We start from the raw sequence: 10853 nt of genomic DNA, 5'->3' as shown, positions 1-10853 counted from the left end.
TCATCATCGTTGTCATCACCACCACTGTTGTTGCCTTGATGACAATCACATTAATAATTTTCATTATCCTTGTCTTTACTATTTAACACAATGAATAAATACAAGGCTACACTGAATCACAGTACAATGTGTTCATTATATTACATGTTTTAAACAGCGGCGTGTTTTGGTGGACCGCAAAACTTTCCTTTAAACTAATTGATCTCAAACTGTTTTAATTAATTTTCAGTGATTAACAAGCATGCAAACGATCTGACTAATCAATTGGAAAGTGACAGACAGCTTCTTCGCATTGTGTTAGGGAGATTAAATGATAAATGCGATTTAGAAAAATCCGTTTTAATCACTAAGCAGTGGCAGAAACTTCCCTGATTTTCCTTGAGTATCAATACAATTAATCCACAAAATAGGCTACTCAATACTATCATATATAGCCAGCTCTCCCCAAATAGGCAGTTTTAGCGAGTAGCCTAGGCCTTATAGCCTACATTTATTTTCATTTGCAGTACGAAATTGTGCACATTTTTAATCTATATTATTTGCGGATACATGCGCTTCTTTCTCCGCACTCGTATTCCTACAATGCGTAGGCTAGATTGTAAACAATCTTTAAGTGCATGACATGGCATCGGCGATGATGTGAAGTTACAGATGATAATGTTACAGCTACAGGGAGCAGGTAAGATAACGCTAGCTAACTAAACATCGCCTGTCAGTCAGCATATATAGCGAGGCTGACAGGTGTTTTATAATGTGATTGCTAGTTTCTCAACGCTTAATGTCATCGTTACTTAGCGTACCTGGGTATTTTCCTTTCAACACCAGTTCCACTATCCTCTTTCCCCTGGATAGTGCCATCTTAAACAGCTTTGTTGTGTGAGGTTAGATGGGTGAAATCGGCTGGTGGTAGAATCCCAAAGCAGTCGCGTGAGGTAACTTAGATGGGTAGATCGTAAAATCGGCCGGTAGAATCCCAAAGCAGACCGCAGTAACTTCACTTACTGCGGTCTGCCATGGTTTTGAGTCGGGTTTTGTAGTTACTGCAATTTTTATACCGTTTTTTCTCTAAAACTTTGTCACAAGATAAAACAGATATCAAGAAGTTCATTTTTAGTTATAACTCAATTTCGACCAAAATGTAGTTACTGCGGTTAGCCTTTGGACGGCAGTATAGGCTTATGTCCAAAATGTGAAAATAATGCAAAAAAAGTAAAAATGCAATTAATTGATTTGGATCAATAGGAAATCATCTTTATTGAACAACCCCGGTGAAATAAATGAGCAACAATATGTTTGAAGACTTTTTTGGAAGAAATATAAGTCAGTGGAAAATCAGAAAAATACATAAGGCTATAGGCTTCTGTCCAAAATGTGAAAATAATGCAATAAATTAAAAAATGCAATTAATTGATTTGGATCAATGGAAAATCATCTATATTGAACAACCACGGTGAAATAAATGAGCAACAATGTGTTTGAAGACTTTTTTGGAAGAAATATATGTCAGTGGAAAATCAGAAAAATACATAAGGCTATAGGCTTATGTCCAAAATGTGAAAATAATGCTAAATTTTTAAAAATGCAATTCATTAATTCCAATGCATGGGAAATCACCTTTATTGAGCAACCACAATGAAATAAATGAGCAACAATGTGTTTGAAGACTTTTCTGGATAAAAATCTGTGTCAGTGGAAAATTAGAAAAATACATAAGGCTATAGGCTTATGTCCAAAATGTGAAAATAATGCAAAAAAAGTAAAAATGCAATTAATTGATTTGGATCAATAGGAAATCATCTTTATTGAACAACCCCGGTGAAATAAATGAGCAACAATGTGTTTGAAGACTTTTTTGGAAGAAATATATGTCAGTGGAAAATCAGAAAAATACATAAGGCTATAGACTTATGTCCAAAATGTGAAAATAATGCAACAAATGTAAAAATGCAATTAATTGATTTGGATCAATAGGAAATCATCTTTATTGAACAACCCCGGTGAAATAAATGAGTAACAATATGTTTGAAGACTTTTTTGGAAGAAATATATGTCCATGGAAAATCAGAAAAATACATAAGGCTATAGGCTTATGTCCAAAATGTGAAAATAATGCTAAATCTTTAAAAATGCAATTCATTAATTCCAATGCATGGGAAATCACCTTTATTGAACAACCACAGTGAAATAAATGAGCAACAATGTGTTTGAAGACTGTTCTGGAGAAAAATCAGTTTCAGTGGAAAATCAGAAAAATACATAAGGCTATAGGCTTATGTCCAAAATGTGAAAATAATGCAATAAATTAAAAAATGCAATTAATTGATTTGGATCAATGGAAAATCATCTTTATTGAACAACCACAGTGAAATAAATGAGCAACAATGTGTTTGAAGACTTTTTTGGAAGAAATATATGTCAGTGGAAAATCATAAAAATACATAAGGCTATAGGCTTATGTCCAAAATGTGAAAATAATGCTAAATCTTTAAAAATGCAATTCATTAATTCCAATGCATGGGAAATCACCTTTATTGAACAACCACAGTGAAATAAATGAGCAACAATGTGTTTGAAGACTTTTCTGGAGAAAAATCAGTGTCAGTGGAAAATTAGAAAAATACATATGGCTATAGGCTTATGTAAAATATGTGAAAATAATGCTAAATTTTTAAAAATGCAATTCATTAATTCCAATGCATGGGAAATCATCTTTATTGAACAACCCCGGTGAAATAAATGAGCAACAATGTGTTTGAAGACTTTTTGGACGAAATATATGTCAGTGGAAAATCAGAAAAATACATAAGGCCATATAGGCTTATGTCCAAAATGTGAAAATAATGCAATAAATTAAAAAATGCAATTAATTGATTTGGATCAATGGAAAATCACCTTTATTGAACAACCACAGTGAAATAAATGTGCAACAATGTGTTTGAAGACTTTTTTGGAAGAAATATATGTCAGTTGAAAATCAGAAAAACACATAAGGCTATAGGCTTATGTCCAAAATGTGAAAATAATGCAAAAAATGTAAAAATTCAATTAATTGATTTGGATCAATAGGAAATCATCTTTATTGAACAACCCCGGTGAAATAAATGAGTAACATTGTGTTTGAAGACTTTTTTGGAAGAAATATATGTCAGTGGAAAACCAGAAAAACACATAAGGCTATAGGTTTATGTCCAAAATGTGAAAATAATGCAACAAATGTAAAAATGCAATTAATTGATTTGGATCAATAGGAAATCATCTTTATTGAACAACCCCGGTGAAATAAATGAGTAACAATATGTTTGAAGACTTTTTTGGAAGAAATATATGTCAGTGGAAAATCAGAAAAATACATAAGGCTATAGGCTTATGTCCAAAATGTGAAAATAATGCTAAATTTTTAAAAATGCAATTCATTAATTCCAATTCATGGGAAATCACCTTTATTGAACAACCACAATGAAATAAATGAGCAACAATGTGTTTGAAGACTTTTCTGGATAAAAATCTGTGTCAGTGGAAAATCAGAAAAATACATAAGGCTATAGGCTTATGTCCAAAATGTGAAAATAATACAATAAATTAAAAAATGCAATTCATTAATTCCAATGCATGGGAAATCATCTTTATTGAACAACCCTGGTGAAATAAATGAGCAACAATGTGTTTGAAGACTTTTTTGGAAGAAATATGTCAGTGGAAAATCAGAAAAATACATAAGACTAAAGGCTTATGTCCAAAATGTGAAAATAATGCAAAAATTGTAAAAATGCAATTAATTGATTTGGATCAAAAGGAAATCATCTTTATTGAACAACCCCGGTGAAATAAATGAGCAACAATGTGTTTGAAGACTTTTTTGGAAGAAATATATGTCAGTGGAAAATCAGAAAAATACATAAGGCTAAAGGCTTATGTCCAAAATGTGAAAATAATGCAATAAATTAAAAAATGCAATTAATTGATTTGGATCAATGGAAAATCATCTTTATTGAACAACCTCGGTGAAATAAATGAGCAACAATGTGTTTGAAGACTTTTCTGGAGAAAAATCAGTGTCAGTGGAAAATTAGAAAAATACATATGGCTATAGGCTTATGTCCAAAATGTGAAAATAATACAATAAATTAAAAAATGCAATTCATTAATTCCAATGCATGGGAAATCATCTTTATTGAACAACCCCGGTGAAATAAATGAGCAACAATGTGTTTGAAGACTTTTTTGGAAGAAATATATGTCAGTGGAAAATCAGAAAAATACATAAGGCTATAGGCTTATGTCCAAAATGTGAAAATAATGCAAAAAAAGTAAAAATGCAATTAATTGATTTGGATCAATAGGAAATCATCTTTATTGAACAACCCCGGTGAAATAAATGAGCAACAATGTGTTTGAAGACATTTTTGGAAGAAATATATGTCATTGGAAAATCAGAAAAATACATAAGGCTATAGACTTAAGTCCAAAATGTGAAAATAATGCAACAAATGTAAAAATGCAATTTATTGATTTGGATCAATAGGAAATCATCTTTATTGAACAACCCCGGTGAAATAAATGAGTAACAATATGTTTGAAGACTTTTTTGGAAGAAATATATGTCCGTGGAAAATCAGAAAAATACATAAGGCTATAGGCTTATGTCCAAAATGTGAAAATAATGCTAAATTTTTAAAAATGCAATTGATTAATTCCAATGCATGGGAAATCACCTTTATTGAACAACCACAGTGAAATAAATGAGCAACAATGTGTTTGAAGACTTTTCTGGAGAAAAATCAGTGTCAGTGGAAAATCAGAAAAATACATAAGGCTATAGGCTTATGTCCAAAATGTGAAAATAATGCTAAATTTTTAAAAATGCAATTCATTAATTCCAATGCATGGGAAATCATCTTTATTGAACAACCCCGGTGAAATAAATGAGCAACAATGTGTTTGAAGACTTTTTTGGACGAAATATATGTCAGTGGAAAATCAGAAAAATACAAATGGCTATAAGCTTATGTCCAAAATGTGAAAATAATGCAATAAATTAAAAAATGCAATTAATTGATTCCAACGCATGAGAAATCACCTTTATTGAACAACCCCGGTGAAATAAATGAGCAACAATGTGTTTGAAGACTTTTCTGGAGAAAAATCAGTGTCAGTGGAAAATTAGAAAAATACATATGGCTATAGGCTTATGTCCAATATGTGAAAATAATGCTACATTTTTAAAAATGCAATTCATTAATTCCAATGCATGGGAAATCATCTTTATTGAACAACCCCGGTGAAATAAATGAGCAACAATGTGTTTGAAGACTTTTTGGACGAAATATATGTCAGTGGAAAATCAGAAAAATACATAAGGCCATATAGGCTTATGTCCAAAATGTGAAAATAATGCAACAAATGTAAAAATGCAATTAATTGATTTGGATCAATAGGAAATCATCTTTATTGAACAACCCCGGTGAAATAAATGAGTAACAATATGTTTGAAGACTTTTTTGGAAGAAATATATGTCAGTGGAAAATCAGAAAAATACATAAGGCTATAGGCTTATGTCCAAAATGTGAAAATAATGCTAAATTTTTAAAAATGCAATTCATTAATTCCAATTCATGGGAAATCACCTTTATTGAACAACCACAATGAAATAAATGAGCAACAATGTGTTTGAAGACTTTTCTGGATAAAAATCTGTGTCAGTGGAAAATCAGAAAAATACATAAGGCTATAGACTTATGTCCAAAATGTGAAAATAATGCAACAAATGTAAAAATGCAATTAATTGATTTGGATCAATAGGAAATCATCTTTATTGAACAACCCCGGTGAAATAAATGAGCAACAATGTGTTTGAAGACTTTTTTGGAAGAAATATATGTCAGTGGAAAATCAGAAAAATACATAAGGCTAAAGGCTTATGTCCAAAATGTGAAAATAATGCAATGAATTAAAAAATGCAATTAATTGATTTGGATCAATGGAAAATCATCTTTATTGAACAACCACGGTGAAATAAATGAGCAACAATGTGTTTGAAGACTTTTCTGGAGAAAAATCAGTGTCAGTGGAATATTAGAAAAATACATAAGGCCATATAGGCTCATGTCCAAAATGTGAAAATAATGCAATAAATTAAAAAATGCAATTAATTGATTTGGATCAATGGAAAATCATCTTTATTGAACAACCACGGTGAAGTAAATGTGCAACAATGTGTTTGAAGACTTTTTTGGAAGAAATATATGTCAGTGGAAAATCAGAAAAATACATAAGGCTATAGGCTTATGTCCAAAATGTGAAAATAATGCTAAATCTTGAAAAATGCAATTCATTAATTCCAATGCATGGGAAATCACCTTTATTGAACAACCACAGTGAAATAAATGAGCAACAATGTGTTTGAAGACTTTTTTGGAAGAAATATATGTCAGTGGAAAATCAGAAAAATACATAAGGCTATAGGCTTATGTCCAAAATGTGAAAAAAATACAATAAATTAAAAAATGCAATTCATCAATTCCAATGCATGGGAAATCATCTTTATTGAAGAACCCCGGTGAAATAAATGAGTAACAATGTGTTTGAAGACTTTTTTGGAAGAAATATATGTCAGTGGAAAATCAGAAAAATACATAAGGCTATAGGCTTATGTCCAAAATGTGAAAATAATGCTAAATTTTTAAAAATGCAATTCATTAATTCCAATGCATGGGAAATCACCTTTATTGAACAACCACAGTGAAATAAATGAGCAACAATGTGTTTGAAGACTTTTCTGGAGAAAAATCAGTGTCAGTGGAAAATCAGAAAAATACATAAGGCTATAGGCTTATGTCCAAAATGTGAAAATAATGCTAAATTTTTAAAAATGCAATTCATTAATTCCAATGCATGGGAAATCATCTTTATTGAACAACCACAGTGAAATAAATGAGCAACAATGTGTTTGAAGACTTTTTTGGAAGAAATATGTCAGTGGAAAATCAGAAAAATACATAAGGCTATAGGCTTATGTCCAAAATGTGAAAATAATGCAATAAATGTAAAAATGCAATTAATTGATTTGGATCAATAGGAAATCATCTTTATTGAACAACCCCGGTGAAAGAAATGAGTAACAATGTGTTTGAAGACTTTTTTGGAAGAAATATATGTCAGTGGAAAATCAGAAAAATACATAAGGCTATAGGCTTATGTCCAAAATGTGAAAATAAGGCTAAATCTTTAAAAATGCAATTCATTAATTCCAATGCATGGGAAATCACCTTTATTGAACAACCACAGTGAAATAAATGAGCAACAATGTGTTTGAAGACTTTTCTGGAGAAAAATCAGTGTCAGTGGAAAATCAGAAAAATACATAAGGCTATAGGCTTATGTCCAAAATGTGAAAATAATGCAATAAATGTAAAAATGCAATTAATTGATTTGGATCAATAGGAAATCATCTTTATTGAACAACCCCGGTGAAATAAATGAGCAACAATGTGTTTGAAAACTTTTTTGGAAGAAATATGTCAGTGGAAAATCAGAAAAATACATAAGGCAATAGGCTTATGTCCAAAATGTGAAAATAATGCTAAATTTTTAAAAATGCAATTCATTAATTCCAATGCATGGGAAATCATCTTTATTGAACAACCCCGGTGAAATAAATGAGCAACAATGTGTTTGATGACTTTTTTGGAAGAAATATATGTCAGTGGAAAATCAGAAAAATACGTAAGGCTATAGGCTTATGTCCAAAATGTGAAAATAATGCAAAAAATGTAAAAATGCAATTAATTGATTTGGATCAATAGGAAATCATCTTTATTGAACAACCCCGGTGAAATAAATGAGTAACATTGTGTTTGAAGACTTTTTTGGAAGAAATATATGTCAGTGGAAAATCAGAAAAATACATAAGGCTATAGGCTTATGTCCAAAATGTGAAAATAATGCTAAATCTTGAAAAATGCAATTCATTAATTCCAATGCATGGGATATCACCTTTATTGAACAACCACAGTGAAATAAATGAGCAACAATGTGTTTGCAGACTTTTTTGGAAGAAATATATGTCAGTGGAAAATCAGAAAAATACATAAGGCTATAGGCTTATGTCCAAAATGTGAAAATAATGCTAAATTTTTAAAAATGCAATTAATTAATTCCAATGCATGGGAAATCATCTTTATTGAACAACCCCGGTGAAATAAATGAGCAACAATGTGTTTGAAGACTTTTTTGGAAGAAATATATGTCAGTGGAAAATCAGAATTTAACTTTTCCACTGAAAGACATTTTTAATCACAAATTAAGAATTATCCCCTTTTTTTCCTATTTTTGTACCTGAGGCTATAGTCTTATATATTTTGCTTGCTTTCCACTAAAACAGATTTTTCATTGTAAAATGACTTCAAATGCATTTTCTTGAATTTATTTTACCTTGTTCAATAGACATGATTTCACATCCATCTCAATGAAAAAATGATAGATTTTTGGTTTTTTGTCATCTATTGGACATAATATATTCTGTGGCCGGATGAAGAGCAAGGCACAGGTATGCAGGGGTTGCGGAATAAAAACACAAACTAAAACAAACATGGCTGAACACAGGAAGTGTTTATTACTGGGGGAAAGGGAACTCCAAGGGGTGGAAGGCACATTGGATCTGGATCCACAGAAAGTGGAAAAGAAAACACAAAAAATCCCAACCCAAAAAATAAGGCCTAACTGTTTTAGAGTCTACCGTCACTTCTGCTCTGCACTCTTGTTAAAGTGGCTAGCTAAGCTGGCTACCACTCTTTGAACAAAAGCTGGATAAACTAGCCCAAAATCATAGTCCAGTTCCAGTGCAGGGGTTCAGGCTCAGTTCTGTTAGTTCAGCAAATAATAAAGTGCATTCCACAAATTAACAATCCCTGTAGTCATGCCCGAATCAGCTGACTTGCCTACTACTGAGTATACAAGTTGTACACAACATACTGCATACTCAATAGTCCATTGCTTCAGTCAGGGCCTTTCTCACCCTTCACGCTTCCCCCGGTACTTAAAATGAGAGAAGGGCTGGTGTGACTTTTATTGCCTGGTGATTACCAATCTGCATTCTTCCTGTTGGGTGGTGTGCAATGCTTCCAGTTGACCAGGGGATGGAGCCAGCGAGCAGAGACATCCCAGCCCACAAACACCAGTGCCCTCCTCCTGCCACAAGCCTCATGGATTTATATCTTTTTCCAGTGCAACAAACTTTTCACAGTAAATGTCTTCATAGGCATTTTTCATTCATTAATTTCACCTTGGCTGTTGCATAAACATGCATTCCTCATTTTTCCTTGAAAGTGGAGTGGAGTTGCATTTATACACTGTTCCAAGGTCAGTTTGTCAATGGATGTAATGATACTCTTTCTTAAATCTGTGGTATCTACTTCAGACAAACATTACTTTACTGTAGAGCCACTGTTCATAATACATTCCCAGTAGTAATTGTTTCTTTACCAGCCATAAATCGGTGTCTACATGGTAACTGTAATGTAGTTGTTTCCTACTCTTTCCAGTTATCTTTATCATATCCTATAAGGGGTGGCATGCTGTAGTAATGTGTGACTTTCACTGTGACATTCTTTTGATTCACTTCAGATTGTTCTGTGTGCAATTAGGCCTATACTCACACATAGGCTGGCTTTTGCTCAATCTATGCAAAGAGGAAGACAGAATCTTGCAATTGATCTAAAAGTATGTAGTATCTACTTTAAAAATGGCCTCCAGCACTGTTAAACTGTTACTGTTTTTCAATCTAGTGGTATGCCACCTAACATGATATTATCATTGTATTTACTGTGCTAGATAAAGGAAATAGTGCCATAAATGAATCCTGATTTGATATCCATTCAGATGCCAGGTACATTCAGGTCACCCACCATTTAACTTTGTCAGTACCCTTTCCTTTGAAAGTAGTGTGACACCTGCTTTGTCATACTTTTACCACATACTTTTTCTGTAGTTGTATGTATCACGAAGCAAGGATGTGATGTGATTTCTGTTGCCAGGAAGATATTTTCTGAGGAACTATTTGCCTATTATTAAACCTAAGCAAAGCATTAAACCTAAACAAAGAATCTCTGCTGCATAACATGCTAATACCTGAAGTTAGGGATTATGGGATACTTTCAGAGTAATGTCTGGCATGTACATACAGCAAGCAGGGCAGTAAAATGAATTCCAAGGGAATGTCCTTGATCCCTTTAGAGAATCTACGGAAGGGAATAATGGTGTGTACTGAGACAAATCAGCCCTTAGACAGAACGATGTTCTGGAATGAGGAATTACCATACACGTACCTTTCACATTTAAAAATTGTACAGAGGATGTTACTTCAGATTACAGTAAGCGGAAACTAACAGTAGTAGCTGTGGTTACAAGCAGTAAGTGTGAAAAATATTTTTATTATTTGGTAACTACTTGCATATTTTCACAATATTAACAGCAATGTACTTGGCTTTTGTGTTCTTGAGGAAGCCAAAACTATATGGGAAGTGATTAACAAATAACAACTGTAGATTGTTCCATGGTACTTACCTCTGAAATCAAAATAGTTACTAAATACTTAACAAAAAGCACCTGTTATTTTCCCAGTAAATTCAAGATAATTATTGGCTGCAAATAAATAAATGGATAATCAATAAAACTATATTTACTTTTATGTTTTTTTTTTCTTGAAAAGTAGATTCATGATATGTGACTTTAAACCGTTTTCCTTGTACATATTTAATTGTATCGGTTCAGAAAGACTAAAGTTAAGCTATGTCTTCGCATCCTGTGTATTAGTATATAGTGTTAGGGTTAAGGCAGGATTGAGGTCATGCTTATG

This window comes from Anguilla anguilla, chromosome 16 (assembly GCF_013347855.1).
Source record: "Anguilla anguilla isolate fAngAng1 chromosome 16, fAngAng1.pri, whole genome shotgun sequence".
Classification (NCBI taxonomy): Eukaryota; Metazoa; Chordata; class Actinopteri; order Anguilliformes; family Anguillidae; genus Anguilla; species Anguilla anguilla.
Note: the sequence above shows the minus strand (reverse complement) of the source record.